The 22,421-nt window shown below is 41.7% G+C and overlaps 1 protein-coding gene and 1 long non-coding RNA gene across 9 annotated transcripts in view; one reads left to right on the forward strand and one right to left on the reverse strand.

Moving 5' to 3' along the window:
- The window catches only part of LOC111091594, a 28,005-nt gene extending 9,580 nt beyond the window's left edge, over positions 1–18,425 (forward strand). The window contains exons 3-5 of one of the 3 annotated variants that reach the window (XR_005355336.1): positions 1,881–2,040; positions 5,724–5,895; positions 17,875–18,425. This is a non-coding gene — a long non-coding RNA (uncharacterized LOC111091594). Of the gene's footprint in view, positions 1–1,880; positions 2,041–5,723; positions 5,896–9,006; positions 9,736–17,874 lie in introns of those variants that run through there. The other 2 variants (XR_005355335.1, XR_005355337.1) reach the window with 2 other exon arrangements.
- Positions 1–22,421, reverse strand: part of CELF2 (CUGBP Elav-like family member 2) — an 814,024-nt gene that overhangs the window by 237,849 nt on the left and 553,754 nt on the right. The window lies entirely within an intron of this gene.

The raw sequence follows: 22,421 nt of genomic DNA on the forward strand, positions 1-22,421 counted from the left end.
CAGACACTATCTAAATATGTAAGAAATGCATCTCTCATCACCTACGAACACTTTTTTTTGTTGTTCGTTCTGTTTGGGAGCTGGGATCCCGGGTAACCCACATGCTGCACGAAGATGAACAATTTCACCAAACTTAGCAAAAATTCTGAAATCCAAGGACTGACTTTAAAGATACGAGACAGCCCTGACATTCTTGTGATTTCTATTTGTTCTTGGGGTATTCTGGTTCAGTTCCTTTCAGAGACTGGAATTGTACAGTTCTGTTGTCTCTTATGGCCCAAAGTCTCTCAAAACCACCTCACGGCGGCACAGTGCCACACAAGTCAGCCGACACCTCCGAGAAAATCAAACGTCTAATTCTTTTTAAAAACCCAATCCTTGTGGATCAATTTCTCTTCCGCTGGTTGCTCCCTCATGTCCTCCTGCTCCTTCAAGAAGGCCTGAGAACACTTTTCCCTGGAATTTGCAGAAATATATTTTTAAATGAAATTTTATTTTGGTCTCACCATGCAGGAAGCTATTACCCGTCCGTTATCTTTATGTGCGTGATTAGGAATAATAGCTGATTTGTGAAGTTATCTATTACGGGAAATAATCAAGATTAATGAGCCCTGTGGCACTTGCTGAATGCCTTGGGAGATTTATTGCTCAGGCTGTGCATTTCTCTTGTGTTGTTGGTGCTGTCAGGAGTTGGGTTTTTGTTTTTTTTTTTTTTACAAATGCAAATGGAGACATGGATTAATTGTGGAGAGGAAAAGTGTGGAGATACTCAGGGCCATCTCTCTCAATGACATGGTTTTATTTTATATGATGATGTTGGAGTCTAGTCCCCATCTGGCTTTACACCCAGGTCGGGAATGTTTAGCTCACACTCTCCATGGCTCATGGACTGTCCACATGGGAGTCCTGTCTCAAAGAAGAGACTCACCCTGGCTGGAGAGAAAAATATGTGGCCACTGCTGACAGTGCCCAGGCAGTTTCAATCACTTGCTCAAATAGGCAGTGGTCATCTCCCCTACCCTCCCATGGGACTGCCCCATAGCTCCTGGGCCGCCGTAGATGGCAAAATCAGTGCCATGGTGCAGCCGCACCTTTGTTCTGAATGTTCTATGCATCTCTGGAAATGGAACAGTGATCCTGGATTCAAATGAAACGTCAGCAGGATTGCCTCTGAACTGTACCAACTGTGTAGTTAACATAAAATTGCAAAGACTGTTTGTGACACAAGGCAGATGGGAGGTAGAAACAAAAAGCTCCAGTGACCAGATCCCATTTGGGAGATGCCAAGTAAGGGCAAAGGTGTCTTTGCTTGCCTGTGTTTGAATTGCTCTCAGAACACATACCCTCGCCATATGTAAAGTCTTTGAGCCACAGTGGCTCGTCTGTAAACTGGGGGAAAAAAACAGTACTGGTATCACAAGGTTGCTGGGATGGCTCAAACGAATTAATACATGTAGCAGTACTCAGGAGAACTTCATAAATGTTAGCCAGTGTCATTGTTTTAAATAAGTTTGTCAAAATGTACTTGGAATTCCCTAGACCTCCCATCCATGGTGTTCTAAAATACTGGTTCAAATCCAGTACCCAGTCCCCCCACCCACGCCCCCGACAGTGGACAGAATGAGGGTAATAAGGGTAATAATGAGGGTAATAACTCCAAAAAGGAGTTAAAAGGTCTAGCTTCTAAAAAAAAAAAAAAAAAAAAAAAGGTCTAGCTTCTAAAGCCAGCTCAGTCACTAACCAGCAGTATGATGTTGGTCAAGGCACTTCCTGTCTTTGGGTCTAGTTTTCCTATAAAATACAGAATTGGAAAATGATCTCAAGTAGCCTCAGTGATGGTATCACATAAACCCATAGGTTGTACTTGTTCTTTTTGTTAGGGGGAGGAACAGCACCGGGAGCGAATGTAAAATCAGTGCAACACATCTGAAATTTTATATGAATGGAAGGCAACCCTATCAAAGGTGTATCTGAGTATTTAGAAGATCACTAAGCTTACCAACTAATAAAGCCACAGGGTGTTTATCTGCAGACTTTTTAGTAAGTCAAAGCCTCTAAAAACTTACTTTGCAAAATACAGGAATAGCAAAGTCTCCCAATAGGATACATTTAATGTGCTCGAGCTTGTATTTCCATAATGATATTAAAAGGGCCATTGGGTTTATTTAAAAGCATATATACTGATGACCTTAGCAGTTAGACGATAATGGCCTTTGTGTTGAAGGGGTTTATAATCTAGACCATAATTTTCACGTTCTCTTGGCAGAACTTAGAATATTGGGGTTTTTTCCATGTTTTTCCCAGACACTGGTTAATTACCAGGTACAGCCCGAGGTTTCAACACCAATAGAAAATTGGCTAGTTTTTTCGGCAATATATTTATTTTCAATTTGAAAGCTGAAATTGCTGCTTGTGGATTATACCACTTATAAAGTCAAGAGCATGATTTCTTCATTTCTGTCTCCCAACCCTACCCTTGAGGATGCCTGCTAACCTACTATCTTTTTAAGGCCCTAATCAAATGCCAAGATGTCATCATCAGCCTTTCCAAATGATACTCATTTCTCCCTTCACAGAGCAACCCCCACCAAACCTTCACACCTCGAGTGTAATATTCTGCACGACACACTTAATTGTGTGCTACTATGTGCTGTCATTCGGCCCAAGGATACTGTAAGCATAGGGACCATTTCTAGCTCATATTTACTCAAAGATACAGTCAACCCTGAGTCTGCGTATTCCTCTATCTGTCCAATTCGATTTAAAAAAAAAAAATACAAGGACTAAGTCTTCATTGCTGTTTCCATGGTACCTAACACATCCCATCCCTAAAGGTGCTGCTCAGTATAAGTTGTAGGATTATGTAATTTCACTTGTTGGGGTAATCCCCAACTAGAGAAGAAGACAGTAGATTCTTCTGGAAGGAAATAGATTATCCAAGTGGTGGTTTTTGTCTTTGCTGAGAAGTTATTTGCTCAGACCACTGACAATCAGCATGCACTGGCTCTTCACGGTGGGCTGGTAAGTTCTCTGAACTCCATTGTGGGGTGCATCCCCACTGGATTAAGAGAGTGATAAATAAAGCCTAAAACAGGGCACCTGAGTGGTTCAGTGGCTGACTGTCTGTCTGCCTTCTGCTCAGGTCATGATCCCAGGGTCCTGGGATCGAGTCCCATATCGGGCTCCCCGCAGGGAGCCTGCTTCTCCCTCTGCCTATGTCTCTGCCTCTCTCTGTCTCTCATGAATAAATAAATAAAATCTTTTTTAAAAAACAAAGCTAAAAAAGCCCATATTTTGGTTGTTGTGATTGGTAGCAATTGGCAACAGGAAGCAGGAAGATGTGGTTATCACTCATCAGGCTCCGTTTCAAAGCCCTCTCCATGCCTTCCCTAATTTTCTCCTCCCTATCACCAAATGGGAAAAGTGTAATTCACTCCCCCACCTTTTAAAGACAAAGGAACCGAGGTATAAAGAAGCTAAGTGGCTTGCCCAACTAAGCCCTAGAACCAAGACTCCAACTGGAGCAGAAAGCAGAGTCCCTGCTCTTAACCGCTCAACTTTGCTGAAACAGTCCATGACAAATTTCTCACCTGCTGCAGGAAAAGAGGAACTGGGATTATGGAAAAGACAAAAAAGCAGAGGGCTGAGTTGAGGTTTTAGAGGGAGGGTACACGACACCACCTCACTGAAAGCTTTCAGGTAAAACCCAAGGAGCTTTTTACCATCCACAGGCTAGTTGTTGGGCACATTCCCACTCGTGTCGACATCAGAATCACATACATAGCACAGACCCTGAACTGCCCTAAAGCACCAGTTCCCACTGGCTTCTCCACCTCTCTGTTATTTAAATTCAATTACATTTAAGTTCAAGGGCTCCTATAAGCCATTCACAGAGTGAGCCAAGAAACCGAAGTACACATTTGCTTCCTATTATTAGGAATCTGCCAGTTGGCATAGCCCCCAATAATGGGCATCTGTCAAAATGATAACAGTGCTTTCACCAGCTCGTTTTTATTCTCCCAACAGAGGTGTCAGCTGTCAACAGATTCTGGGATATGAACAGAAGGGTCATTATGACCTCTGACCTCACTGCCAGTCAGGATAGAATAAAAAGCACAACCAAAGGAAATGATACATATTGGGATGGGACCTGGGGTTAGGATCCATCCTCACAGGTAACAAGTTACTGTGAGGGAAGAAGAGGAACATTTTTTTTTTTTTTCTGGAATAAATGGAATTCTTTTTTTTTTTTTTTTTTAAATAAATGGAATTCTTTATCTGGCATCTATTTGGAGACATCAGGATAAAGTGAACTGCATCCCATTCTAAGTATTAGGACACTAGTGATTTCGTAAGGGCTACTTTCTAGATGCAAAGGGGCTATCTGAAGGACAGCCAAGCTCTGGTGTATGTGCTTGGAGGTCTGGCTTCTTTTGCCAGCTACAATAAGCATCTTAGAGTTGGCAGGCTGATTCTACCGTGGGGGAGAAAACCACATCACAAACTATGGGATTACCCAAAGATCGCCATGTGCTTCATACCAAGAGTAGAAAGAATTTAGGTTTCAGATTCCATTTGGAAACGTGAAAACCTGGCCATAGAGATTTGTAACCAGGAAATCACAGCATTTTAGATGTAGAAGGGGCCTCAGAGCTCATTTCAGTAACCCCTTCGTTTTACAGATGGAGAGCGGAGAAAGCCAGGTGGGAGGAGTGAATTCACACACAGTCACTCAGCTGCTCACAGCAGCTGAAGTGAAGGCTGGAACCCAAGTTCTAGGATTCCTAGGCCACCACGTTTTTCTGCCCTGCAGGAACACTGAGCACACTGCCTTGCATGTGTATCAGCCACCAGTACTGTGTTGCTCAATAAACAGCTGGGTGATCCGGAAATCTAGGAAGCCTGGACAAAAGAGGGTTTGGAGAGACGTATCACCACCTGGGCCAGGTCATAGGGCTCATTTCTCCCAATATTTCAATGAAAGATATGAGCTTGCCCACTGGCTGCAATTGGACAGATTTTGTTAAGAGTCCCTCTATAGTAAAGACTTATAGGTTGCTTATCATTTCAGGGGTGTGGTTTTTGGCAAGTAATTAGAGTTCTCAACTCAGAGATCCCTTGGGGGTTAAATAGGGGTGGCAGTGGGTAAGGGAACAGGGAGGGCTGGATCTAAAAATTGTTTAACTTCCCTTCCTCCTCTCTTCCACGGGACCCCCCCACCCCGCTTCAACCAGAAGCAAGGAACCCTGAGCCTCACCCCCAGTCCATTAGAATATTGACCATTCTCTGATAAACTGGCCAAAGTTGCAGGAAAATTCTAAAGTTCCAGGGAAAGAAAAGCAGGCCTGGATAGTGGGATACTGACCTCAGTTTAAAAAATAAAAATTATGAGTTACAAATTATGGATGAAAGTACCAATATAATGGAGGAATCAGAGTTCAATGACCATGCATCCATTCAATGTCCAATAGACCTTGAACATCTTTATTTCCCAAGAAAGGATATCGAGAATTCCCAGGTGATAGCCCACAAGAAACCCAATAGCAATACTTATTTACAAGATTGGTCCAAGAGACTGTGAGAAGTATACTTCAGAGAAAAATAAACCAATCAAAATACCCAAGTCCCAACTACCATCTATTTTTACATGGATCCCTCATGAGAACCTTTACATAGAGGCTCCAGTGTGTCTGTTCAATGAATTCTCTTTCTCTTTTCCCTAGCTCAACCCTTCTAGATTCTGGCTGGCATCTGAATCCAGAATTTGCTATCACGGCAAAAAGAGTGAAGCAGGGTTCTGATGCAGGGTCCTTCTCAGGAACAAAGCCTATAGTGAATGTCAATGCTCTTGTCCTCGCACTCGCTAGCCAGTTTTCAAAACTCAGATCATCCCAGGTATGACTTAGCTTGATGTAAATCTGAACAGTGAACTTGAATTTTCCAGAGATATTCTTTCAATTGTGACGCTGAGATTGAGACATCTATCCTCATCAAAATTTCTTCATCCTGTCCCTGCCAGTCTTTTTGCCAGCTTAGTAAACAGGAAATCACTTGGTAAAGCTAGCTTCTTCAAACCAGCTTCCTTTCTAACTGATGCTATTACCATGAGCCCAGACGCTGCTATATGAAAAACCTTACTCTGATACAAAAAGGTAAATTGATAATTCTTCATTTGACTACAGATTTTATGAAAAGGTTCGGGTGGCCCTCTCCTCCAAAATAAGCACTTTTTAATAAAAAAAAAAAACATTTTTGCTCATTTGATTGCGACAAAACAGATGCTCAAGCAACATTTCAGAAACTCAACACCAATTTTTTTCACGTCAATACCGAACTAACTCATCTAACAAAGCCAACTTGGAAGCAGAAAACAGAGGCACACATGCTTTAAAAACTGGCAGCTGGTTAGACCTAATTCAAATGACAACAGACGTGGGTCAAATCACAGTTCATATGATTTCTTTTCTGTTAAGTGAGTATAAAGGCTTTCAAATCCAACACTGTCCCAGCAAAGGGTATCCACCATTCTCCTTCACCTCAGCGCAGCGCCTTCTCCTTACCATGTAAGCTGTAAAAGCACATAGTGAGGATCGCTTGACAGTATGTGTTGAAAAGGCCCTTCAGTGTCTGACTCAGTGTCACGCACAAAGTATATGCTCATGGTGTTTGAGAGGAAGGTAATGATCAAAACATACAGAAACAAACAAACAAAAAAAAACATACAGAAACTTCCTAGTCTAATACTGCAGCTGCCTGAAATTTATGAGGTCACCCACTTCTCTAGATGCCCCGGTGGGCCAAGAACCCTCCTCCTGGGTGATCTTGGGCAAACTTTAAACTCTATGTTCCTTGTCTAGTAGAGGAAATAGAATAGTCACATCCCAGTAAATACACGTAATCATTCGCTCATTCATTCTATGAATATTTACTAAGCCATCCAAATGGGACTGGGCACTTACCCAGAAATAATTCATTAAAGATGGTAAAAGACTAACAAGTAGACACATTTATTTAAACAAAGATCGAGAAAGGAAAGGCAACATTAACGGAGTCTCTACTTGGAGCTTTTATACATTACTTAATTCTCATGATGCGTCTGTATCATTTCCATTTTTTAGGTGAAAACATTAGAGTCTGTAAAAAGTTAAATGACCTGTTCACGGTGACTGTGGCATAGCCAGCATTTGAACTATTATTATCTGCCCAGAGCAAAACTCTTTCCATTCTGTTGCTTGTGCTCCCCAATATGGAGAAAACGTTTCCAAACCAGGGAGCAAATGAATGACTTTTACAATTGTGATTATTCAGCCAGATCCTTTTTTTTTTTTTTTTTTTTTAGTGCTATGAGTCACACAAATGGCTAGCAACTAACAGATTCCCAAAGTAGTATTTTTTATTACTAAATGGTATTGCTGTTTGCACTGTACTGTGGTAATTCTGATCACACACAAGGATACAGCCAGGTGATAGCAAAAGCCAACTCAGGAGATAAGGCTGAGTGACAGCTTCTCTTTCTATTTTGAATAGCTAAATTCCACTGATCTGCATTTTCCCCGTATTTTTGTTGAGGTGATAGCTGTACATCAACCCAAAAGCTAAGATATATGCTAAAGCCAAGGTGTAGTGATAAAGCATGAAGAAATTATAGAACAAGAAGTCTTTTAGGTCATAGGACTTTATTTCAAGTAGATTCTAAACAAAAAACTTATGAAATTTACATTTTTCTAATGCCCTCCTCCTCCTCCCCTCTACCCCCGGCCCCTCTGAACAAACTTAAGAATGTTTTCGTTTTTGCTTCAAGGCCAATCAATCGGAGAGGATCCTTAAAATCACAGAGAGGGCAGGGAGGTTAAAAAGAGAGAAAGGGTAGTTTTATACATTCAGGGCATGAAGGGCATACACTGCTATCACACCTCAGCTGTACTCGCGGAATACAAACAACAGTTGAAAGGAGGAGGTAATCTGCCCAAGTGGATTAATCAATTGTAAAACAAATCTCTTTTGGTCCAAAGTGTTTGCTTACCTAATTCTTTAATCATATCACATTTCTACTAAAGATGGGAGCAGTAGGATCCCCCGAAAGAAATGGACATGCCCAAGAGCACCATCACTCCCAGATCAGGCCGTGGAGCATCCAAAGCTTTAGAATCTTTCCTCCCTAGGTCAGGGGCACAGTATGGGGGACAGAATACAGAACTGCTGCCTGGGATTCTTTTTATGATTTCTGTAGGCAGCGCATGAAGACACAAGAGCTGTCCACACTTCTGTGATCCGATACAATCACCCATTCATCAAGCTTTTAATGGGTGTTACGTTTCTATTTAGCCTTTCTGAGTAGTAAGTTCGTAGGGGGTATAGACAGATTATGGGAGATGGAGGAATCTGAGTAAAGATCTGAGATAAACTGCCAACTCTAGAAATGTGTCCAGCACGAATGTGAAGCCAGAGAAAAATAGTTAGGAAATCTGTCTCTTCCAGGACTTAGTGTATCTACACTTTTAATATGGGCAGAACTTGTTCGGCTCTAGGAAAGCAATGAATTCATTCCCATTGCAATCATTTTCTCTGAGCAAAGCATACATTTATGAAAGATGAAATCTGTAGCACCCACGGGAGGAAATGTTGTTGAACTCGGTTTCCCACTGCATACATTCCCCCACAAACTGCTTTTAGGATAATACAAGAAAGACCAATTACACAGCAACTGGAAGAGGAAATTAGAAGAAAATTTAGGCTGAACCTCTTCAAGAAACTCTCGATACCTTTATCAGATTGTGGACTGCCCTCCAAGGGAATGCATCCAAAACTTAGATGGATGAGACATAAACTCTTGTAAACACGACCCTGAACTCGCAGCAAATGGTCTGTTCTAGTCTACCTACACTGGTCACTTCCCAACGCTTATCTGTAACTTTCATTCCCTGCCGTGTGCTTTTCTTAAGGATTATTTTGGGCTTTAGCTGCAAGGCTCCTGACATGTTTCTTTCTTTTTTTTTTTTTTTTAAGCATTATTTATGTCTACATCCTGATGTAACAGTTTGAAAATCAGGCTCCTACAAATTTTGCTTCTACTCGCACAACAATTTCTATGGGAACTGGAATCCATAAAAGTGAAATTAATTTTATGTTTATGTGTACTGTACAGTTAAGATTATGGGCGAGTCATTCATAATTCATATGTCAGGAGGCTCACCCTATACTTCAATATATCTCAGAGGGTATGAGAATGTTTAACACGCTTGGCCATAAATAACTAACTTTGGAAGTAATGAATTTCCTGTTTCAACTTTAAATTTTACTCAGAACTAACAACGCATATTTTTATATGGCTCAGAAGACTTGCATCACTTTCTGGGATACAGAAGACTACAAATACAAGACTGCTTATTTGGAAGATAGAAGTTTCTAATGCCAACAAGTTGACCTAATTACTTTTGATATTTTGCTCATTTCTGGTGTCAAGTCTCTAGTTAGAAAAGCATTATAGAACACCTTAAAAGCTGGACAAATCAGGATGAGCCCACTAGGAATTATTCTAGAATTTTTTTCCAGTGTAATATTCTCTACTTCACCTGATTTGCCTTTAAGAGGGAAAAAAAAAAAGAAAATATGAGCAATTATAGTCACGATAAAAACTTCTATCAAAATAAAAGAAGCCAGGCACCCAGTTACCCCATGACAGGCATTGAGGAGGGCACTTGATAGAATGTTATATTCAACTGATGACTCACTACATTCTACCCCTGAAACTTAAGTAAATGAAATTCAATTTAAATTAAAAAAAAAAAAAAAAAGAAGCAAATGAGAGGTCTTTTGCTCTGGCATTGTTCTGGTATTGGCACATATTCCCCGTCTTTTCACACACTGTTCCTACGACCATTCTTTACACTGAAAATCTGGTATCTATAAACGGGCATTGTATGAACCACAACCACCACAGAGACATTAACCTGTCCTAGAGTTATTGGTTTTTAAAACTGCAAAGAACCCAAGCAATTACCACTTTATAGGTGAAGAAATTGAGGTCCAGAAACATGAAGTCGTTTGCCTAAGGTCCCTGAGCATTAAGTGACAGAGCAAGAATTCCAAGCCAGATCTTACCTACAAGCCCAATCGTGCTCCCATACCTTTCTCCTTTACTCTCACCTGTTTTCTGCAAAGCCACAGGCTATCGATAACTCCGTTAAATTTACAAGGCAAGTTCCCCTTATGCTTGAAATTCTGCCATTGACTACCAATGCCTTGATTTGTGGAGCTCAACCGGGTCATTTAAGTTTTCCTCAGGCTTAGGAAGCTGAAAATAGATAATGTCCACAATCCGAGCGATGCCTGTCATCCCATCAGGTTTCACTTAATGAATGCACATCATCTGAGAGTCCACGCGAGAGGCTCCACGCACCATTTCAGCTAGAGCTGGCGCGCGTGCCAGCGAATGCGAGGTGCGACGCGCTCCACTGCTAGCTCTAGCTTCCCTTGTTAACAGTCACTGCTTAATTCCTTATTGTAAAACATCCTTAGAAGGTCCACTTACGAAACACTCAAGCAGGGAAAGGCAGCTGTGGTTCCAGATCTTTCCACGGATATTAAAACAAGCATGCACACTAAAGCCCTCAGGCCACGTTTACCCACCTCCTGCTGTGCATGCATCAAGCAGAGCTCCTGGCAGTGCAGATGTACCCTCACGGCGGCTGCCCTGCCTTTACACTGTCCTAAGGACACCGTCCGTCCCCTTGTGCTGCTCCTTGCTAAATCCAGTCTCCGTGTCCATCACTTAGGAGTCCCAGCACCCTTCCTCCGTCAGCACACAGGTGTGCTTTAAGTTCACCGTGGCCTTGGTCCACCTGGCAATATTGTTAACAAGCTTCCTCCAACCTGTGACGATAAACATCCCATCTACTCTTTAAAAAACCTAAAAAGCTTTTTTTTTTCTTTTTTCTTTTTTTTTAAAGATTTATTTATTTATTCATTCAGAGAGAGCGAGAGAGAGGCAGAGACACAGGCAGAGGGAGAAGCAGGCTCCATGCAGGAAGCCCGATGTGGGACTCGATCCCGGGTCTCCAGGATCACACCCCGGGCTGCAGGCGGCGGTAAACCGCTGCGCCACCAGGGCTACCCAGCTTTTTTTTTTTTTATGTCGACTAGAAACCTAACTGGACTTTAAAATTAAAAAAAAAAAAAAGAAATCCTAACTTTTATTTCTGAATAATTCAAAATTAAAAAAAAATCACAGCCTTAGTCTTCTGAAATAATCAGGTTTTTCCCCCCACACTAAAAAAAAAATGATGCATCACTCTGAAACTTTTGGGCAAAAACAAGAAGGAAAGTTTTCTTGATTTGCTCATTTGGAGACTGTTAATGTTAGCAGTAAATTAAAGACTGCAGTTAATTGAGATGGTGCTCTAATACTAGTCTTTTTTTTTTTTTTTTAAATTTTTGCTGTTGTTGCATAGAGGATTTCCAACCATTATTTCCTAGTATCTGCTTGGAGGTGGGGCAAGATGGCGGAAGAGTAGGGTCCCCAAGTCACTTGTCCCCACCAAATTACCTAGATAATCCTATATCTGCTTGCCTGGCTCCTTGGTCATTACTGCTCTTTGCTCCTAAGAATTCTTAGAGCTTCTCACTCCCCATTTCATCCTTGCTTGATGGATGAATGTCAAGGGCTTTGCTGTATGTAGTTTATTCCCCCAAGACAGGTCTCTAGTAAAATGCTAACCCAAACGGAAGCAAAAGAGACACAACATACATTCTGTTTTAGACTCTGGACACCTGAATTCACCTACCCAGTAGCCTCCCTTTAAACTGAGAGTGGGTGTTTCTAGAGCAGAACCCCTCCCACGGGCTGGTGTTGAGGCTCACACACGTGACAGTCTCTCACAAACTTTCCTGATCACATCTGTCAGGTGTCTATACGCTGAGGCTCCACACACTCACTGAATCTGTGATCCTTCATGAAGGGTTGTGTCAAAGATCATCATCTTCTTATTGGGCAGTTCTCACACTAACCTCCACTCTTTTCTGTTTTAAATTTGTATGTGTGTGTGCGCGCGCGAGCGTGCGCTCATGTGCGATGAGTCAGGGGATGCTGGAAGGTGGGCATGGAGCGGGCCCTATGCTTTCTCTATTTTATAAAATATAACCATGTCTTCAGATGACTTATGAATGCCCCTTACAAATGGAGAGCCACACAGGGGGCTTGTTCGCATCTCTGCCACCCAGAAGTAGTCGCAAAGGAAGAAGGGGACACTCAGGGGGGACCTAGCAAAGGGAAAGATCACTCACTCATGGGGCCAAAACATGAGGACAGAGGAACATCTCCCCCTCCTAACAGCAGCATACTAGAAGAGTATCATTAAAAACATCTTTTACAGGAGCCTGGGTGGCTCAGTTGGTTAAGGGGACCGACTCCTGATTTCAGCTCAGGTCATGATCTCAGGGTCATGGGATCCAGTCCCGCTGAGGATTGGCGCTGGGTGAAGCCTGCTTGGGATTCTAGCTCTCCCTCTGACCCTCCCTGACCTTCTATCTAAGAACAAAACAAAACAAGGGACCATAAGGGAAAAGAAGGAAACTAAGTGGGGAATAATTGGAGAGGAAGACAAACCATGAGGGACTCCTGACTCTGGGAAACACACAAAGGGCTGCAGAAGGGGAGCTGGGTGGGAGCAGGGGGTAAGTGGGTGGCAGGCATTAAGGAGGGCACTTGATGAGATGAGCACTGGGTGTTACACTATAAACTGAATTTAAATGAAAAAAATAAAAACAAAAACTAAACTAAAACAGTTTCCTTCGGAGACAAGAAGGGTGGTTTTTTTTTTTTTTGGAAACCTACATGTAGACCACTTTTGGGAGAAAATAAATTCCAAAATTCAAATACGTGACTTAAAGTGAACTTTCAACTAACCTGCCACTTAGAGGCCATCCAATTGTCTCGCTTTAGATAACCAAACTATAACAACCTTGCCTCTGTCTGGGCAAGGTAACCAGTGAGTATTCACTGAAGAAACGGAGGTTCTCCTAGGCAGAGGTTCAAACAGAACTTTGCCCATTTGATCATTCAGATTTGTAATGCATGATTTATACCCTTTGTGGCATCCGAACTGCCACTGCTCCCTCCACCGCATTTGATGTGTTTCTGTACCACATGCTTTGTCTCTGCTTGCACAAATGTTGCCAATAACACCGGCTCACAGAGTGACCGCAGGGAACGAAGGGCATCTTTTAGTACGTTTCAAAGAATAGCATGTTATTTATTTCACGCTGAATATTAATTAGGGAAGCCACAGAACAGCAACCAGGCTTGGGCTAGAAATCTTTCCCTTTGATTCCAAGTGGCTTCTGAGGCAGTGCTAGAGATTTTGAAAATGAAGGTATCCAGTGATGAAATTTTACTTTAGGATAAGCGGACATACTCTGCCAGAATGCAGAACTAGGCTGAAAGCCAAAATCACTAAGTAATTTCCAGTGTTTGGCTGTTTTTTAAAAACTTCCTTGAACAGTAATACCCACTCCTTTTGAGCCTGTTTTGAAAAAGTTTTAGACTGTTTGGGTGATAATAGTTGAACTTTTGGTATTTGATGACTGAGAATATACAAGAAGATAGAAAGCTATGTTGAGGCTAGTGATACATCGATGTTTTACTGATCAAAATAGCAATTATCCTGGACAAACATAAGAAAACTGACACACTCACATATACTTCACATGGGAGGCTACAGTCAATGCCTGATGTGTTCAGAGATTTCAGAACTTTTGATTATATTTGCAGTCCCCTCAGGGGCCTGGGGCATAGAGACTAGAAATAATTTCTCTAAAATGGTCTTTTAAGTCCCAAGACTCCCAAGTTCTAGGACTTTTAGGAAAATATCCCCACTTTCTTTACATTTAGTTATGTTGTGAAAATGTTTATTTTAAAATTAATTGCTAAAAAAAATGAATGTAAAGAAATTCTGAACTAAATTTTAACTCTGCTTCACAAAACTATGTCAAGTCCAAAAGTGCATTTGTGGGCTTTCATGCCAGCATTCTGGGACCATCACCTTCTCTTACCTGCACCCAGGGGAGATTCCCTCCTCTTCTGCAAGGTGGGTGTAAGATTAACATGCTGCAAGGCTCAAGGCTATTTTCATGCCATGCTAACCCCTAACCAGTGAACCACAGCTGACTCAAATATAAAAACCACTCCGCTCGAAACCACACAGTCAGCGTATCCAGTGTTGAGGCACAGTGCCCGATATACAGAAGGCGTCAGCAAATATGGCTAGTCCTGTAATTGTCCCAAGCTAGTAACTCATGAAACTTAAACACTATTGAAAAAGAAGACAAGGGGGGATCCCTGGTTGGCTTAGTGGTTTGGCGCCTGCCTTTGGCCCAGGGTGCGATCCTGAAGTCCCGGGATCGAGTCTCGTGTCGGGCTCCCAGCGTGGAGCCTGCTTCTCCCTCTGCCTGTGTCTCTGCCTCTCTCTATCATGAATCAATCAATCAATCAATCAATCTTCAAAAAAAAAAAAAAGAAAAGAAAAGAAAAGAAAAGAAAAGAAAAGAAAAGAAAAGAAAAAGAAGACAAGTCCAAAATGGAGTTGCTTATGCTAAGCCCCATGTCACCAAACCAAGGCCCAACTTAGTTTCGACCCTTCCAAAAAATGTAATCTTAAACCAGCCCATCAGGAACTGCTTGATCAGCCCAAGCTAGGTCATCTGCCCTACAGACACCTGCTATCCCCTAAAGGCAAGTGACTGTGCAATAACCAACCTGCTTCCTTGCCTAGAATAACTTCCTTGTTTCTGCTCCCCTCTGCCTATAGAAGTCTTTCATTTTCCATGGCTCCATGGAATGACTTTCTCTTTGCTAGATGAGATGCTGCCCAATTCATGCATCTTTGAATAAAGCCAGGAAGCTCTTAAAAATTTACTCAGTTGAATTTTGTTTTTATCAATATATACTAAATGCTAGGAAACTTCTTGCCATTGTTGTATATTGCAGGGACTTCTACAAGTTCACCATACTATTTCAAGTTCCTTGCTGCTAGTGCCATCCTTCTATTTTAAAATAAATGGATCAATATTCCTAGAAAAAGTTATCTGGAAAGACAAAATCATGAGAATGAGGTGAGGGGAAGGTTCCCCCACCCCCGCCCCGAGAAAGCCTCCCTTACAGGAAAATGCTGCAGTACGTTGAGATCAAATAGTCAAAGCTTCAGAGAGTTCCATTCACAGTAAGAGCAATCTTTGAGGCCAACGGAGTCTCACTGAGGGTGAGCATTATACTTCTAGCTTTCGAGATGTTCTGATGATTTATGATTAAAGTATTATGGCTATGATTTGGTGTATTTTAGTTTATGCATGTTAATATTCACTATGTTATAGAATATATTTATAGAACTTATATAATATTTTGTGTAACACAAAATTTATAATTCATACTATTATATATATGTGCAATATATTCCTACAAGAGTATAATTTGTAAAATACATAACACAATTATATTAAGATATGAAGTAGTATAGCACTTTAATACAGTTATTCAAAATATGCTCTTTTCATTTTTTTCCTCCGTTTTAAATTACACACTGTATTTCAGGGACATTTGCTTTCACCTCCAGTTAATGCATCTCTGATTTACAATGAGAAAACAGAATTCACCTAAAAGGGCAGCACCCAAATGGATATTTCAAAATGACAGTAATACTTGCTCAGCCTTGTGTCTTTTTTTTTTTAAGTATAGTGGACACACAATGTTACATTAGTCATTTTTTTAAGTATAGTGGACACACAATGTTACATAGTTACAGCAGTGATTCCACAGGTTCATACATTATGCTGTGTTCACAAGTGTAGTTACCATTTTTCCTGATACATGGCTATTACAGTATTATTGATAATACTCCTTACACTGTGTCTTTTATTCCCATGATTCACTTACTCATTCCATCACTGGAAGCCTGTATCTCCCACTCCCCTTCACCCATTTTGCTCATCCCCCTACACCACCTCCTGTCTGGCAACCACTCATTTGTTTTCTGTATGTACAGGTATGATATGCCTTTTGTTTTTTCATTTGTTATTGTTTTGTTTTTATTTTTTAAAGACTTTATTTGACAGAGATCATGATAGAGAGAGAGATATCACAAATAGGGAGGAAGGGCAGAGGTAGAGGGAGAAGCAGACTCCCTGTTAAACAGGGGGCCCAATGTGGGGCTCCATCCCATGACCTGAGCTGAAGACAGGTGCTTAAACCTACTGAGCCACCCAGGTACCCCTATTGTTGTTTAAGATTCTGCTTATGAGTGAAATCACATGGTGTTTGTCTTTCTCAGTCTGATTTATATCACTTAGCATAATCCTCTCTAGGTTCATCTATGTTGTCCCAAACTGCAGGATCTCATCCCTCTTTGTGGGTGTGTAATGTTCCACTTTACACACACACACACACACGCACATGCACAAACACAACCACATGTCTTCCTTATCCATTCATCCACTGATTGACACTTAGGTTGTTTCCATATCTTAACTATTGTAAATAATGCTGCAACAAACATAGGGGTTCATGTATCTTTTCAAATTAATGTTTTTGTTCTTCTTTGGGTAAAATGGATCATATAGTATTTCTATTTTTAATTTTTTGAGGACCCTCCATACTTTTTTCCACAGGGGCTGCACCAATGTGCATTCCCACCAACAGTGCAGGAGTTTCCTTTTTGACCACATCCTCACCAACACTTGTTATTTCCCATCTTTTTTATTTTGGCCGTTTGAACCCAAAATGTCTTTCAAACTTAATGATCATATTCTGCTAACTTCAAGTGGGTAGTAAACTACTCTTGTGTATCTATCTGTGGCAGGGGCTGCCTCTTTATAGATGTTTAAGACCCAGAGGGAAGGAAGATCAGGCTCAGGAAATGACATCAGCATCATTTTTCCCCCAGCCCCTAATGTGAAATGCCACCCAGAGTTGGAGTGGTCAATGCTCAGATGTGAGGCTGCCATAGCTTTGCAGAGGCCAGTGGTCATCTAGCCTCACAGGCTGAGCACAGACATTAGCTTACATGCAGAAAACAGATGCTCAAGTCCTTAACACCATTTACTGTGATTGTGCAACCAAAATCTTCCCTTGAAGGCAAAGAAACACCTTGTCATGTGCACTTAAAAGAGGTTCTACAAGTTTCCCTTAGGGGCACCTGGGTGGCACCTGGTTGAGTGTCTGCCTTCTACTCAGGTCGGGATCCTGGGATCGAGTCCCGCACTGGGCTCCTCGCAGGGAGCCTGCTTCTCCCTCTGCCTACATCTCTGCCTTTCTCCGTGTGTCTCTAATGAAAAAATAAAATCTTAAAAAAAAAAAAAGTTTCCCTTAGATGCAGAAAATGAATAGAACTCTAGGAAAGCAAAATGGGCACTTCTTGCAAGTGCATGTTAAACAGACACTTTGATCCTGAAGAAAAGTGGCTGAAAGAAGATATGAACATGCTTTACTCTACTTTGTCCCCATCAATTCTTTCTTCTCTTTTACTTGGAAGTGTGCAAGCCAGCTCTACATGCTTGGTCAGCTTGATCCTCTGTGGAATCAGACCAATATGACATGCAGGGCCATCGCTGAGCCATGGCTGTCACCAGACCCTCTATCTGGCTGTCACTCATGGTTTTCTTTGTACAGATGTCAAAACCTGTTACTAACACGACCCCACTTACTCAGGACTTAACAGGAACAGGGATGCAGGGATTTCAGATCAGATTTCTTCCTGCCTCGGGCTCCTGGATAAAGTGCTGAGGGGATAGTGTCTGGGGTGTGAGGGAGTGGAAACAAATCCCATGCCTTTCCGTGTTCCCAGAGCCTCTGGGAAGCAAACTCCTGTTACTTTTGTCATTCTGCAGAAGGGCTCATTCCAGCACAAAGGCAGTTGAAAGAAAAATCACATGAGGCTACAGTGGAAGGAAGAAAGGACAGCTGCCTGGTCTTCAGTGGGTCTCGTACCGACAGACTGTATGAAAAGACGACGAAGAACAGCAATGAACCCCAAGAATCTGGGTTTTGATTTGAAAAATCTCTCGGGAGAAATAGCCTGTTATTTTAATTGAGATGTTATTGTGGGTAGGAGACAAATCAGGGACTGGCTGGGCTGCTCTGCATCCTCCCAGATGTTTGACTGTGGTGGGGAAGTCACCGCTGAGCCCTGGGTTTGTCATCGGCAAAATGCAGGTAATGAACTTGCCCACGGGGCTGTGCAGACGATCAAAACTAACACCCAGGAAGCCGGCTGGGCACCTTGAGGATGAGAATCGGTGCCTGACCTAGCTCGGGGCATGACCGTAAACAAAACCCTCCAAATCCAGATGGAACTTGAGAAAATTCTTGATGGTTTGGGTGAAGGGAAAACGTTTTGATTTAAATTAAAGCAGAATGAGTCTCAATAAATAAAAACATAAACAAGATTAAAGAAATTCTCTGTTGTATTTATGTGGCTTCGTGACATTACCAGGTTTTCTCCTCACAGCCATATTTCTCAACTTATCTACACACCTTTCCTCACCTCCTGTCCCAGAGATAACCAGAAACTGGCCTGTAACCTCATCATTGCCATACTGCTTGGTGAATTTGAAAGCAGTTTTTTGAAAAGTGTCACTTTTCTGAATGGTCAGCAACAATGCTGTGGACCCCTCGCTTAGGGGACATCCATCCCTCCATCCTCCTTCACACAACACCCCCAGGTCTTCCATGGTATGAGTCCCCTTCCTCTGTCTCCTTCAGGCCCTGATCTTCCACTTAAGAACCAAAATTATTGGTCATCCCAGAGGCCGGGGAGCAGATTTCCTCTCACTTTCTACTTTCCCCTGTCTGATTTCCCACTCGTGTGAGATTTTAATAACTAGAGATCTTACACCCAACTAAATGTAAATGAATTGCAATGTTAAATTTCCAGCCCAGAAATCTCTTTGAGGTCCAGTCCCACATTCCTGACTGCCTACTTGAGACCTCATCTTGGACACTTAAAAAATCACCTCCAATGCAGCAATCTTCCTTTGAAATGCAAGTGTGATAAGGTCAGTCCTGCGTTTAAACCTTGTATTGGCTTCCCTTGCTCTTCAGATCAAGACAAAAATCCTCAACAGTCCCACAAACCACATGTCAGGTGCTCTGACTCCTGTCTCCAGGCTCATTTCAATCTGCTCTTCCTGCCCTCTGTACTGCGGTCCTACAAGCCTGCATTTAGTTCCTGAAATAAAACACACTTCCCCTACCTCAGGGCTTTGGTATGTGCTGTTCCCTCTTAATTTCCCTTCCCTCGCATTTTGCCTGCTGAACCCTCTATATTCCAAGAAAGTGGTCATCACCATTTACCATCTGTTTGCAATAAGCCCTTTAATTTTTTAAAAACTTTTTTTGGAGTGAACTTATTGAATAACTTGCAAACGAATAAAGGGAGAGCGGGAAAGCTTTATTAGAAATGTTAGTAAGAATTTAGGGGCACCTGGGTGGCTCAGTCAGTTAAGCATCTGATTCTTGATTTTGGCTCAGATCGTAATCTCAGGGTGCTGAGATTGAGCCCTGTATTCGGCTCCTTGCTGAGCATGGAGCCTGCTTGAGATTCTCTCCCTCTCTACCACTCTGTGCTCTCTTTCTCTCTCTCAAAATAAATAAATAAATAATAAATAAATAAAACTATTTTATTTTTTTAAAAAATTTTAAAAGATTTTATTTATTCATGAGAGACACACAGAGAGAAGCAGAGACATAGGCAGAGGGAGAAGCAGGCTCCATGCAGGAAGCCCTATGTGGGACTCGATGACGGGACCCCGGGATCACACCCTGAGCCAAAGGCCGACGCTCAACTGCTGAGCCACCCAGATGCCCCAAAATAAAACTATTTTAAAAAAGGAAATGTAAGAATTTAAAAAGCAAACTCAAAGTTCTATTCTCTTTTCCTGACTGTGAAGGTCCAGACATCCTAATTGCCTAAAGGCAGCTTCCTTTGAATGCAACTGGCTTCCCATCCATAGTCTTCAGTGAGCCTGGAACGTTGCAATGTTAAATTTCCAGCCCACAAACATTGATTGCAGTTTCTAGTATGCATCTCTAGTGAGTTCTACTTTGTTATTACTTCTGATTCTTCTTACACTTGGCTTCAAACACAGTATCTCTGAACATTTTGAAGGCTCATAATTCTGCTGATAAGAGCACATTTTCTTGACTTAACTACACGACATTTTCCTTTTTAGATTTAGTCACACCACCACTACTGAGAATGACAGGCTAATGGTCTCATTTTCCATTTCTACACCATCTGTTTCTTCTAACCACCTTTGCGTACATGCCACATTTGTCTACTCATGAAGCATATGAAGAAAAATTTTGGTGCATAAATATCTTCAAAGCTGAGAGAAGAATATGGTCACACAACATTTTAGCAAAGTGGGATGGTCTAGGTTTTTGTTGCAAAATGCAGGACAAAGTACTGTCTATTGGATTGATTAATCTGATAAGAAAACCGTATTTCCTATTTGTCCTTTGAAATGTGTCATTGGCTCACTGATTCCTGAGTTGGGGAAAATTCCCCTAGGACAGATATCTCTGTCTGAAGAATCAGTCTGAGATTTCACCAACATAGTCGAGAGAGCTTCTATAGGTCTTTTACATTTACCTCTGAATCATGTAATCATCATGAGACGACTTACCCCATCAATTTTCTTTGCCATCATTGGAGAAAACATAAAATTCTGAAAGTTCATTTATGTTCAATTAAATACATATTTTTTAAAAAAATAGGTACAAAGATGAAGTCTCTCAACTTCTTTTATACTTTCTTGAAAGATGATGCAAAACTGCAGTAATGCAGTAAGAAACTCAAGAACAATAATGAACATTTATTTCATTCAAAGAATCCCATCATTTTTTGCATTTCCTACTATGTCAGTGTGGGTTTTTTGTTTTTGTTTTGCATGGTTGGGAACTGATGAGTAAGGATGCACTCAGATGCAAAATGCTTCAAGATATACGAAAGAGAAGATCACTCTGATCCTACAATGTATCTGAGATTTGTTAAAGAGTCCAGCAGAATCATATAGTAAGATAGAATCCTGTTTTCTGCTTTGGAAGAAATAAGCAGATTTTTCTCTTTGTTCCCTGAAAGGCCTCTACAGAGAGCTAAAACTTTATAAAACAGCAATCTGTAAAAACAGTTAAGACTCCTGGAAAAAGAAATTCCAAAACCAATAATGGGATGCAATGGACTCTGAGGCTAAACTGACAGTTAAAGGCCCTACTCATATTGGGATCCCTGGGTGGCGCAGCGGTTTAGCGCCTGCCTTTGGCCCAGGGCGCGATCCTGGAGACCCAGGATCGAATCCCACGTCGGGCTCCCGGTGCACGGAGCCTGCTTCTCCCTCTGCCTGTGTCTCTGCCTCTCTCTCTGTGTGCCTATCATAAATAAAAAATAAAATAAAAAGAAAAGAAAAAAAATAAAATCAGTATTGTTGCTGTTATCTTCAGGGAAGGTTTTCTGGATCTCCCTAACTACGTCACCTTCCGTGCTGTGTATTTCCCTATCATTTTCCTCTTTCAGAGCACTAAGCGCAGGTCCGATTTGACATTTATTGGTCAGACCAGTGTATTTATTCAGTGCTTGCTCTTTCACAAAACCACCAAGATTAGGAGGACAGAGACTCTGTGATCTCACTCTCCGGTGTGATCTCAGCACCTGCCGCCAAGCATGGCACACAGTAGGTTCTCAATAGGTATCTTGGGGAAGTGAGTCCAAACTCAGTTCTGTTTTTACCTCCCCACGATGTGAAATAACTGTAATTGCCCATTATTGTTTCAAAATTCCTCTCTTTAAGATTATTTATTTTCTTTCTCCCTTCATCCCACCCCCGACTGCATGATCATTGACAACAGGAAAGGAAATGAGCCCTAAGTCCCTACTGGGGTCAAGTGATTTACATTTATTGGTTTTTAAAGTCTCAAGATCTTGCAGAGTGAACATCATGCTATTCTCATTGTTCGGATGGGAAACTGGTGTCCAGAAGGTTAAGTCACTTGCCCAGGGTCCTGGAACCAATGGACAGGAAAAGAGAGATTCAAATTCCTGCCTGATGTGACTCCAATCTGTGTTCTCTCCATTCCATCCACTGAAACATACACTCGGAAAGTGTGTTCCATCTCTTCCATGGGGATCCACACCATGGAGTTTCTGGCTTGGGAGACAACGGGTACTAGGAGGTATTGTCTTGAGAGCTAGGATTCAATTTAAATCAGTATTTGGATTCAGTTTAGCCGCGTGGGTTGTTTTAACATTTTCTGCAAGGCTCGTCCTCTCCTTGTCTTCTGTGTGGGATCTTATTTAAAAGTGGAATACATGCCACGCAAGCACTGAGCATCTTTATCCTTCTTGGAAAACAGAAAGTCAGCTCCAATGTATTCGGAA

The sequence above is a fragment of the Canis lupus genome, chromosome 2, assembly GCF_011100685.1.
Source record: "Canis lupus familiaris isolate Mischka breed German Shepherd chromosome 2, alternate assembly UU_Cfam_GSD_1.0, whole genome shotgun sequence".
Classification (NCBI taxonomy): domain Eukaryota; kingdom Metazoa; phylum Chordata; class Mammalia; order Carnivora; family Canidae; genus Canis; species Canis lupus.